The following is a 13116-nucleotide window of genomic DNA, read 5'->3' on the forward strand; positions in this document are numbered from 1 at the left end:
TGTTGGACTTTGTGGGGTGGCAGATATCATGTAGAACCTGCCTTTCCAATCTTTGAAGGATTGTTGATACAGGCCCAAGAGCACCCGTCCAGCAACCCCATTCAGACTAACCCAGGACCTGTCCCCAGGGTTCTTCGCCTCGAAGAAGTAGAGAAACACATCCACGGAGGCGTTAAGCCCGAAGTAATTGCAGAGAATATCAAATGCCCGGATGAAAGCCCAGGCATTTGGATGGAGTTGGCAGGGTGCGACGTTCAGCTCCATCATCAGCTCCTTCTCGAAAAAGGTGAAGGGCAGGCGCAACTTCAACCTCTTGAAGATGGCGGAGTAGACGAAGGTGAAGGGCACCCCATTGGTGGCCCTGTCATCCGCACAGATGGGCATCCCTCGAGGAGGAATGCGTATACGGATATTAAAATCGTTTTCCCTGTTGACGGCGCAAGAAGGCTCATCTGGGTCGTTGCTCAGAAGGGATTCGAGGTGACCCTGCGGTAGTAGGGTGGAGGTTTCGGCCAGCAACGCCAAGGGAGCCCAGTCGTAAACCCTGGCGTTGTCATGGTAGGAGGTTGCATCGGGTGGTGGCGGCGCCGGTGCACTTGCTGAAGGCTGTGCACCAGAAGACGAAGCGACGATTCGAGCGGTTTGTTTTAAGCGAGCCATTGCGAGATAACTGCAATGGAGAAAAATGAAGGGTCAGAGGAATGGAAGAAGAAGAAATGATGAATGGTTCGGTGAAAAACAGAGGAAGGGAAGAAGAAAGAGATGTCCAGGCAAAAAAGAGGAAGAGGGAGAAGCAGAAAGCAGAATGAGGGGCGCGAAAACCCTAGCGCGGGTCGAGAAGAGGAAAAATAGAGAAGATGAATGCATGATAATGAAAGGGACGAATGCAATCGGTGAAAAGAGCCTAAATAGACCAAGGAAGAAGAAAAACCATACCTTTGAGTGATCGCGAAAGGGTGGGAGGTAGAAAGCTTGAAGGGAGATGGGCGCGCAGAGAGGGAATTCGAAGTGAGCCTGAGAGTGTTGAAGAAGATGATGAAACAGTGAAAACGCGCGCCTATTTGAATAAGGGAAGCGCTAGCGGCACTCCACGCTGGCCGTTGATGCGGCCACGTGTCGCAAGATTAAGAAAGGAAGTTGTAACGTTAAACGGCAACACGTGAGGTGGCACGTGATGCGGCCCCACTTGCCACGTGGACCGAGAGCGCGACCACTTAGTCTCTTCGCTGAGAACGAGTTCACAGCTCGAGACTAGGGGGCTTGTGATCCGGTCGGTCATCGGTAGTCGATGATGTCAGCAGCAGATAACCACGTGGACCACTCGCACGGTGACACATGGATCAGGTGGCAGAGAAATCGGGGAGGAGATCACCCGGTATGGTTATCGGTGGTCAGAAACCGAGTGGCCACCGACAGATCAGCTCCAAGATAAACGGGTGACACGTGGATCAGGTGGCAGAGTAGTCATGGAGGAGATTCCCCGGTATGGAGATCGGTGGTCAGTAACCGAGTGGCCACCGACAGATCAGTTCCAAGATAAACACCCGGGGGAGAACGCGAGAAGCAATAGAGCACCGATCAGTCATCGGGTGCATGGTCATCGGGGTTTCGTGTTACACGCAGTTAAACTGGGACTGAGATTCCCAGCGAGAGCGTTACACATGGACCTCGCATGATCATACCTCAGAGAAAGAAGAGCTCCTCGTCGGTATAGTCGTGCACGAGAGTGGCCTGAGGGAGTCAGTAAACCGGTCAGTGATTGGTTACTCTCTCAACCCATTACGTGCATGGCATCGCGAAGGGGAAATCGTGTATGCAGAGAGCAATGCTTGGTGAGTGTGCCTAGTCCAGCCACACCTGGCGTCCTCCTGGGAATGTGCGATTTCACCCAGATGGAAGAAACGCGCTAAGTTACTCCGCAAGGGAATAACTTAGGTGCACAAAGAGATGCGCTAGAGCCCTTCAGGTGGTGGCACGTGAACGGTTAGATGCGAGTTGCATGCCTCCACGTGTCACTGTCTGAGAGGGGCGCGACCCACATAAAGGTGCACTCCGTGTCGTGAAAGGTACAGACAGAAAACCCAGACACCCACGACCCTGACTGTGGTACGTTTTCGTACAAAAGCATAACAGAATTCTGACACGCGCAGAGGACAGCGTAGCAGAATTCTGTTAGGCACAGACACAGAGGGGGATAAAAAAAGAATCAGAGAGAAATACACACACACTGGTTTTTTTTTACACACATTATTTTCTAGTGATTCTGTGATCTAACTTGAGCGTCGGAGTGCAAACGGCCGCTAGAGGCGCCGTCTGTGTGTTTGCAGGTTGCGTTCGGAGTTCCCAAGGAGGAGGTTCTAAGAGTGTTCTTGCAGATAGCACAGTTGCCAGAGGCGGGTCAAGCAAGCGACAAGGCAATTCCTCCACGCTCGAGTTGTCGGCAGGATCATAAACAAACAGTTAATTCGAAGCAATAACGCTTAATACGAAATCACTTACTTAGCACCTGGGACTTCTCTTGCCCGACCCGCCAAGGGCCAAAGGCATCTCTGCATCGTCGCTCAGAACTTCGCAAACGCGGTCCCCGCCTACAATTCTCTTTCTGCTCCAATCTCAAACCACGGGCTTCTGGCGACGTCATCTTCCATTTAACTGAAAGCGTCCTTTGCGGGACCACCTTCTGATTTCATTTTTGCTGACTTGGGAGGAGAGTCGTCTTTCGAATCGCTCTTTGCCTTCCCCGAGCCTTTATCCTGGGATAACTTACACCATTGTTCCCTCATCTGGGGGTAGAGCCGCCTTTCGGATCCTTCTCTACCTCCCTGATTTTCAGAACAATGATTTGGGTGGTGGGGTGTCCTCTGCGAACCTTCCCCGACTACCCTTCACCTCCGATTTAACTGGTCCTACTAGGTCAACATTGGTGTCTCTCTCAAGGGGGAAAGAGTCCTTCTCCAACCCTCCCTTCCCACACTTGAGATCGTTAGCACCCCTGACTTTTCGGTTTAATCTTGCCTGAACTCACTCGAGGGTGAGAAGGACTTTTTTTGATGCCTCAACTTGCCCAGGGGTTACATCTCGTCCTCCCCCGGATGCACTAAGGGCTTTCAACTTGCCTCGATTTGCTCACGCAAAGAGGTATTGTGATATGTTCTCGCCTACGCTCGCTCAAGGCGAGGAGGTCTTTTAAATCTCTTTCTCGCCTGCACTCGCTCAAGGCGAGGAGGTCTTTTAAATCTCTTTCTCGCCTGCACTCGCTCAAGGCGAGGAGGTCTTTTAAATCTCTTTCTCGCCTGCACTCGCTCAAGGCGAGGAGGTCTTTAAAATCTCTTTCTTGCCTGCGCTCGCTCAAGGCGAGGAGGTCTTTTAAATCTCTTTCTCGCCTGCACTCGCTCAAGGCGAGGAGGTCTTTTAAATCTCTTTCTCGCCTGCGCTCGCTCAAGGCGAGGAGGTCTTTTAAATCTCTTTCTCGCCGGGACGAAATCTGATACTTGGGCCTCCGATCGCCAGGAGGCGGTGAGGACTTAAAAAACTTTATTCTTGTGCCTCCGATCGCCATATGGCGATGAGGACTTAAAAAACTTTATTCCCATGCCTCCGATCGCCATATGGCGATGAGGGCTTAAAAAACTTATGTTTCCGAAATTTTGTACTGGATGCATGCAGTTCGGATTTGCCGTTTTTCTTTAAAACTACACAAGGGCGATAGGATCTACCCCCACAAACTTGGCAAACAGACAGCATGCAAATTTAATAGCTGGGAAACTTTGATAAACTTCGAAACCTTCTTTACTGGGTGGCCTCGTTAAAACCTTCCTTAGGGAAAAAGAGTGCTCCCTTGAAAAATTTGTTTAAATTGATACATCTTAAATTGTTCGAGTTAATTGCTACTTACAAAGACTTAACTGTAGTAAAACTTGAGATGGGTGGTGTTCCAAGTGCGAGGAATCGCCCCTCCCTCCAGCGTCTCCAAGCGGTAGGCGCCGTTCCCGAGTGCTTCAGTTATTCTGAACGGTCCTGTCCACTTGGGTGACAACTTGTTTTCCATCTCGTACTGGTGGGCCTTCCTCATCACCAGGTCACCATCCCTGAAATGCCTTGGCTTTATCTTGGAGTTGTACTTACACTCAACTCTTCTCTTTACCGCCTCAACCTTCATCCGCGCTTCCTCCCTGACTTCGTCCAGCAAATCCAAGTTCATTCTCCTTTCTTCGTTCGAGTCTTCCGCCACGAAGTTCTGGAATCTCGGCGACCTTTCCTGGATTTCGACTGGAATCATCGCGTCACATCCATACACTAAGCTAAACGGGGTTTCGTGGGTTCCCGATTTCTCAGTGGTATGATATGCCCATACTATACGGGGAACTTCCTCAGCCCAAGACCCCTTGGCCTTTTCCAGCCTCCTCTTCAATCCTCTCAGCAAAACTCGGTTAGCGGACTCCACCTGCCCATTCGTTTGCGGGTGTTCCACGGAAGCAAACACATGTTGCATCCCGATGTCCTCGCACAGCTTCTTCAACAGGTGGCTTGCGAACTGAGTCCCATTGTCTGATACTAGACGCTTGGGCACACCAAAACGACACACAATATTTTTCCACACGAAACTCTGGATTTTGTGTGCAGTGATCTGGGCTACTGGTTCTGCCTCGATCCATTTGGTGAAGTATTCGATCGCCACAACCAAATACTTCATTTGTCTGATCGCTAACGGGAAGGGCCCCAGAATGTCGATTCCCCACGTGTGGAACGGCCAGGGGCTGTAGATTGACCTCAACTCTTCTGGGGGCGCCTTGTGCCAGTCGGCGTGCTGCTGACACTGCTTGCAGCGTTTGGCATATCTCTTGCAATCTTCCCTCATCGTGGGCCAGTAATAACCTGCGTGGACAATTCTTGTTGCCAGCGATCGACCCCCAATGTGGCTCCCACAAATCCCTTCATGGAGCTCAGCCATAATTCTTGTGCACTTCTCTCTGTGTACACATACAAGAAAAGGGTGTGTAAATCCGAACCTGTACAGCTCGCCATCAATGAGGGTAAACTTGTTGGAGCTTTTCTTCATCTTTCTAGCTTCTCTTGAATCTATTGGGAGCACGCCATCTGCCAAGTAGCGCTGGTATGGCGTTATCCACGTATCAGGCTCATGGATAGCGCAAACTTGCGTCGTGCTCACTTCTCTCGCAGGGTGCGCCCTGACCCTTGGCGTCCTCAAGGTCTCCTGCATTAGGGATCTATGGCTCCTCGCCGCTCTTTCCGTCGACCTGCAAACATGAAGAACCTGGTGGTCTGCCACGAATGCTCGAGGAGTCTTCAAAGTTTCTTGAATGACAGTCCTCTGTCTGCCCCCTTGCTCGAACTAGCGAGCTTGGCTAGCAAGTCAGCTCGGGCATTCTGCTCTCTTGGCACGTGCACCACTTAGAACAGAGCGAAAGATCTCCTTAGCTCTTGCACGTACTCCAAGTAGGCTGCCATCTGTGGGTCCTTGGCTTGGAACTCGCCAGTCACTTGTCCAGTGACCAACAGCGAATCGCTCTTGGCCATCAGCACCTTCGCCCCCATTTCCTTTGCCAACAAGATTCCGGCGATCAAAGCCTCATACTCTGCTTGATTGTTGCTTGCTTTGAAAGCAAACCTCAGTGATTACTCTATCAACACGCCGTTGGGTCCTTCCAAAATGACCCCAGCCCCGCTGCCCAGCTGGTTGGACGACCCATCAACCGAGAGTACCCAACGAAAGTCATCCTTGGCGTTTTGCGCTATTTCGGAGGACAGCTCGACCACGAAATCAGTGAAAATTTGCCCCTTGATCGATCCCTGGGGCTCATATTTGATGTCGAATTCCGACAGCTCAACCGCCCACTTCACCATCCTTCCCGCTACATCTGGTTTCTTCAGAACCTTCTGGATTGGCAAATCAGTCATAACCAACACCGTAAAGCTCTGGAAGTAATGACGCAGTCTTCTCGCCGAAAATACAACCGTTAACGCTGCCTTTTCTAGGGCCTGGTACCTCACCTCTTGGCCTTGCAGCACCTTGCTAACAAAATAGATGGGCCTTTGGACCTGATCTTGATCCTGGACGAGCACTGCACTTATTGCCCTCTCAGTTATGGCAAAATACAGCCTGAGTGGCGTTGCGGCTTGGGGTTTGCATAGAACTGGTGGGCTCGCCAAAGATTCTTTGAGCTTTATGAAGGCCTCCTCGTACTCCTTCGTCCAGACAAACCTGTTGTTCCTCTTCAAGCACTGGAAGTATGGATGGCCCTTCTCCCCACTGGCCGATACAAATCGAGACAGGGCGGCCATTCGCCCGGTGAGCTGTTGCACCTCTTTCACAATGGCGGGGCTCCTCATCGCCAAAATGGCGGCACACTTCTCGGGGTTAGCCTCGATTCCCCTTCTGACAAAAGAAATCCCAGAAATTTTCCTGCTTCCACACCAAAGACACATTTCTCAGGATTTAGTTTCAGCTTGTACCTGGCTATGGTGATGAACAACTCTTCCAAATCGGCAACGTGCTTGCTCTTTTCCAGGGACGTTACGACCATGTCGTCGACGTATGCCTGCACATTCCTTCCGAGCATAGGGGCGAGCACCTTGTCCATTAGCCTTTGGTACGTAGCTCCCGCATTCTTCAGCCCGAAGGGTATCACCTTGTAGCAGTAGCATGACCTTTCCGTCATGAAAGCGGTCTTCTCTTCATCCATGGGGTGCATTTTCATCTGATTGTACCCCGAGAAGGCATCCAGAAAACTGAGCAGCTTGCACCCTGATGCACTGTCTACCAGGGCGTCTATACTCAGCAAAGGATAAGAATCCTTTGGACAGGCCTTGTTCAGGTCTGTGAAGTCGACACACATCCGCCACTTTCCACTACTCTTCTTGACCAGAACGACGTTGGCGAGCCATTCTGGATATTGAATCTCTCTGATGTGGCCTGCTGCGAGGAGTTTTTGTGTTTCGTCTTTGATCGCCTGCCTTTTCTCCTCGTTGAACTTTCTCCTTCTTTGACGGATAGGCCTGACTTGGGGATCCATCGCTAAGCGATGGCACAAGGAATCGGGGTGAATCCCCGGCATGTCTGAAGCAGCCCACGCAAAGGCATCCAGGTGTCTACTAATCACCTTGGCGATTTGGTCTTGCGTCTCGCTATCCAAGGTTCTCCCCAGCTTAAACACCTTACCGTTGATCTGCTTCTCGAGCCATTCCTCCACTGGCTGAGGCCTCTTTTCACTGGCGATCAGCGCCCTCGCGATACCTGTTTCTCTGGCGGTCTTCGAGCAGCTTCTTTCTCCCTCCAACCGAGTGGCGCTCTCGGACCTCGCCTCTATATCCTCCATGGGCACGTCGCCCCCGGCGGCCACCTCCAACACCGTATCCGAAACTCGCCGCTGGGTTTCCTGCGCAGGCTCCGCGCCAGGGGGAGGCGTTGTGGTTACGTGACACACAGACCTCTTGTTTTTTAAGCTGTTCTCGTAACACTTCTTCGCCTCCTTCTGGTCAGAGCGAATGGTGATGATCAAACCCTCCATAGACGGTAGTTTGACCTTCATGTGCCTTGTCGAAGGCACAACCCCCGTTCTGTTGAGCGTTGGCCTTCCCAACAGTATGTTGTACGCCGACGGAGCGTTTACAACAAGATACCTAATTTTCTCCGTTCCCGAGGCCAAACCATCTGTGAAGGTCGTCCTTAACTCAATATACCCCCTTACCTCCACTTGATTGCCGGCAAAACCGTACAGGCAGCCCCCATATGGCCTTAGCTGATCGAGGGACAGTTGTAATTTTTCAAAAGTCGGCCAAAACATAACATCTGTCGAGCACCCGGTGGACTGTCCTTCCCGCCGTGACAAGTGAGATCACAATAGGGTCGTTGTCGTTAGGTACAACGTCCCTAAGGTCTCCTTTGGTGAACGTGATATCCACGTCGGATGAGTGGTCCTCAAAGACTTCCACTGACATCACCGACCTCGCGTACTTCTTGCGCTGCGATGCAGTGCACCCTCCACCTGAAAATCCACCAGCTATGGTGTGGATCTCGCCGTGGACGGGCACCTCGTGCTGCTGTCCTTCGTTGCTCGCTGGTTGGGAACCCGCTGATTGGCTCGCTTGCTTTTCCAGCAAGTAATCTTTCAGGAATCCGCACTTGACCAACTCGGCGAGTTGGTATCCCAAAGCCAAACACGAGTTGATGGAGTGGCCAAAGCTCTTGTGGAACTCACACCACGTGTCTGGTTTTGGACAGAAAACCTTCTCTGTCGTCTTCTCAGGCACTTTGAGCCTGGCAGCGATATTCGGGATGGCGATTAGATCAGCCAACCCCATCACGAACTCATACCTTGGTGGGCAATTAGTCTCTCTGGGCCGCCCTGGCCCCTTCCCCTTCCCGTTACTCTTCTTAGGATCATAAGGATGACGCATCCTCTGGTCCCTCTTCCCCGCCGCTGCCTCCTTTACTCTTTGCGGCTGGACCCTCGTCTGGGCGCGCGGTGGTTTGGCTGGGGCCACGTTTCCCCTTTTCTCGGAGACTTCGCTCTCGGCGGCGATGTGGGCCACAACACGTTGCCGAATTTCAGCAAACGTGGCGGGGTGACTCCTGATAAGTGACTCACTAAAAGGCCCAGGTAACACACCCTTTTTGAAGGCGTGTACAAACATCTCTTCGTCCTTACCTGGTGATGAGAATCAAATAAATGAGGCTTTTATTAATGAAGGGAGAGGTCATTCACCTACACATTTGAAGTTCTTCCTTCTAGTCTTTTCAAAATTAAAAGAAGACATAAAATAAAGAGAGGATCAAGCCTAAAGCCAAAGAACTCTACAAGTTTTCAAGAATAGGCTTCATTTAAATATCTCTCTTTATAGTTTCTTTTATAAATTTGTAAATAATATAGAATGTTTAAATACATAGTTTTTAGGAAAGGTGCTTAGAGGCAAACCTTAGATACCTCTTTTGTAAAAGCATCTTTAGGCATTAGTTTAGAATTTTCTAGAAGAGTACTCTTCATGCTTCATTTAGGCGCTATTAGTAAGTAGCATATGAAGAGTCTTTTGGTTAGCTTATGTTGTAAGCTTCATGACCAGCCCTTGCTCCTATAAAAGGAGGGCTTAGGTCATTCACAATTCAGATTGGAATTTAGAGTAAAGAAACTATACTCAAATTTTGAGTGAGCATTGGAGAGCTTTTCAGCCTTCTTCTCTAGTCTTATCTTGATGGATCCATGGTGTCCTCAAGTGGCGTGATCAATCACCTACTCTTCCATCTCCATAAGTGTTCTTTTCTCTAGCTTTGTGTCTTCTTCATTTTCATGTCTAGCGTAATTGTTCTTGCCTTTTTTGGTTCGGCTATTTCCATTTTCCAGCAAGTTATTCTTCCTTTGTTTGATTTGGTTCGGTGTGCTTAATTTCCAGCACTTCTAGTTCAGTTTGCTTATCTTTTGTTCCATTCTTTTCGGTTCAATTTGATCATAATTGGAACTTCCATATGAGTTTTGGATTTGGTGCTAGTTTTGGTGAGTTCTTGACTTAGAACATTGATCCAGTTCTAAGAAAAGTGCCTAACTATTGTCCAACTCTAGTTGATTCCTAAGAAGATCAAGAATCTTTCTCTTCTATGCTATTGGAATCATATCACCTGGCAAGCGGACTATCTGGGCCCCGAATCTATTCAGGAAATCCTTCAGGGACTCCTCCCGGTACTGTCTCACGTCAAACAAGTCGTAAGACACCAATGGTGGTGCCTTGTTCACTATATACTGCTCAACAAACATCTTGGAAAACTGTTGAAAAGTGGTAATGTGGCCAGTAGGTATACTGACGAACCAGTCCAACGTTGTTCCACTAAGGGTGCTCATGAACACCTTACAATAAACCGCGTCATACCCTCCAGAGAGCATCATATGAGTATGAAACGCCGTGACATGGGCCTCGGGGTCCTCCAGCCCAGTGAAAGACACTTTCACCGCCACAGTGTTAGCCGGGACCACCGAGTCCATGATCTCTTGGGAAAATGGCATGGGGAAGCTGCGCGGTGGGGATGGGGGTGTAGATCTGTCCCCGACCGCACGCTCCTCTCGCTCCTGCAGGGCTTTGCGCAGCTCTTCGTTAACCCTGTTGAGCTCCTCATTCCTAGCTTGCGAGGCCACCAGCGCCTCATGCATCCTTTCCTGTTCAGAATGTGATGCAGCCACGTTCTCCTGCAGCGTCCTCATCATGTCCATCACTTGTGTCATGGACACAACATCTTCGTCTGTTGACGGCGCGACTGAACTTGACCGTGTTGTCCTCATCTTTTCTCAGCAAACTCAGCAACTCAAAGAAACTCCAAACAAACGGTGAAAACTCCAGGAATCGACTGTGATAGCGAGCAGTCGAACAGAAAACACCAAAACCACAACAAACACGAACTATGGTTGGGAATCACCTTTTATACGGCCCCACGGTGGGTGCCAGATGATCCTGCCGGTTGACTTAGCGCCAAAGCGTTGCCTCGTCACGAACCTCCTCACCAGCTTGACTCCACGGGCCCTTCAAGTTCACACCACAAGAGCTTTCTCAGGGAACCTGAAAACACAAGGTGGCGCCTCTGCGGCCGGTGGCGCCTCTGCGGCCGGTGGCGCTCCGACGCTCAAGTTAGTAACAAGAACACCAAAACTCAGAGAAAATATGCTCTGTAGAACCGTACTAAAGGCACACAACCCTAGCAGAATGAGCCGTAATGAAAACGTACCTCTGCAAATTCTATTAAGTTTACCTTTATAGCCAGGTTTCTTCTCTCTCCAGGTCGTTATGCTTTTAGATGCGTGGCTCGCATCCAGCCCTGCACGTGTCGCCATCTGGGCTGGGATAGCAGGTAGCGCCCATCCCTACACGTGTCATCATCTGAGCTAGGGTAACTCGAGCGTCATTTCTCTATTGCACCCAGCCCTACACGTGTCGTCATCTGGGTTGGAGTAACAGATAGCATCCAACCCTACACGTGTCGTCATCTAGGTTGGGGCAACTTGAACGTTATTTCTGTGTAGTAACCAGCCGCGCAACTAAGTCATCTACCCATGGAGCAAGCTAACACGCAATGTGCCTTAGAACACCACCTGACCAGGCGAGCATCGGGTGCAGCAAAATGCACCATCTCTGTGATATCGCCTGTTGTTAATGGCACCCTCCCTATCACTGCGCCATGAATGTTCTTGGGCTAAGGAGACCTTGTCACCAACGAATGTCCACTCTGGGAATCCTGTCGCTGATAGGCAAGCTGTCCCCTTCAACCCACACGCCCTTCACGCCCTATGCTGGCGCGACAATCGCCTCACTGGAGTTGTACACTTGAACTTACACTTCTGAGCCTTCATCAGCTTCAACTGAGCTTGTCGGGAAATCCGGCGACGTGCTTCCTGCGGCGATGTCAAGCTACCTGGTCGCCAATCGCCAAACACGTCGATGACAGATAAACCCGGCGACAACCGACCATGTTCATCGCAGAACGCCAGCTCCATGAATCGGCGACTACGCTCACCTCTGAACCATCCATCTTTCTCTTGCCACGTGCTCCGCTGAGCACGCCCCACATAGTCACGTGCAAGCCACGTCATCACACCCGATGACCTGGTCGGTACAAGTATTATAATTTTCTTTCTTTTAGTAAAATTACATTATTGGTTATTCTCTATTTTCTTCCTCTTTTCATCTTTTTCTTTTAGTTGTCATTCCTTGTGTTGTTACTCTAATACCCTAATTCTCAATGTCGTTTTGAAATCAAAATATTCTCTAAAATTTGCTATAGAGCACAACCTAGGTCAATTCTCATATATTGATTGTATTAATTTTTTAATATTGTTCTCGTACAAATTAAATTTGGGGGTTTAGGATTATAAATTATAAAAGAGAAATAAAAAAAATTGAAAATCAAAGCAATAAAATGTAATAGATAGGGAAAAAATGGAACAAGATAAAAGGTCAATTCATATATTAAAGAACTAAACAATTTCTCTTATCATAGTTCTCTAAAGATTCAAATCCAAGTTTAAACAATAAACTGATTCAATTAATCAATTAAACTAGTCATAATGTTATAATTCAGTAATATTTCATATTAAAAGATAGACACTTATGACTTTTTATTGATAAAATTGCTATAATTCAACATCCAATTTAGGAATTTAAACCTATTTATATATTTTGTGATTATAAGATGAATGAGAACGATTTATTCCCAAATTTGTGTTAATTTCGAGATTTTAGGGGAAAATGAAGATGAAAAGGCTAAAGTAGAATGGACAAGATAAAAAAGAAAGTTGGAACATTAAAAATTCACCAAAAACTCGCCAAAACTTACCCAAGTAAGATCACTCAAGAGAAACTCACCCAAAGGAGCTCACTCCAGTGAAGTTGGGCTTTTTCTCATCAAAATCGCTTAAGCAAGCAATATCTTGCTTGAGCGAGATGTCACTTATCACATAACCCTAGACATCATTCGTAGAATAGAGAGATACAAAACCCTATAGGAGGTCGTTGAAAAAAGGAAACATCTTGGGTCTTATTTTCTTGCTTTCCATGCTTGTAATGGCCAACATGATGTGAGTTGATTTTAGAGTTGCCCCTTTTATGGTGACCCTTTCTTTATGATTTTGGATTTTAGCAATTATGGTGTGAGACCCAAAGAACTTAACCAAGTGGTTAAGTAAGTGTGAGGGTTCACTTCTAGAGAGCAAAAGGAAAAACACAATATATGGTGATTATGATGATGTTTGCATAATTAAAAGAACATAAAAATGAAGCAAGAATGAAGAGGATGACCAAATGGAAAAGAGACAAAAATAAGAACACAAAAGAAAGATAGTGGGCGTAATGAAAATGAATTGAAAGAGGAAGGATAGGAATGTTTGTGGAGGGCGAATCACGCCACTTGGAAGGGTGGGAACTTCCAAGATGAGTGGTGAAGGTCGTCACTTGAAGAGCACTACACTCACAAGATAAGACCAATTGAAGAGAGCACTCAAGACTCACTCAACACTTTGGCAGAGTTTCCTTTCTATTTCAAAATTCAATGTCTCCATACATGAGGCAAGGCACCCTATTTATTGGAATGAGTGCCTAGGTGGGAAAGATGGGGGGAGGGGT

Source organism: Phaseolus vulgaris, chromosome 8 (assembly GCF_000499845.2).
Source record: "Phaseolus vulgaris cultivar G19833 chromosome 8, P. vulgaris v2.0, whole genome shotgun sequence".
Classification (NCBI taxonomy): domain Eukaryota; kingdom Viridiplantae; phylum Streptophyta; class Magnoliopsida; order Fabales; family Fabaceae; genus Phaseolus; species Phaseolus vulgaris.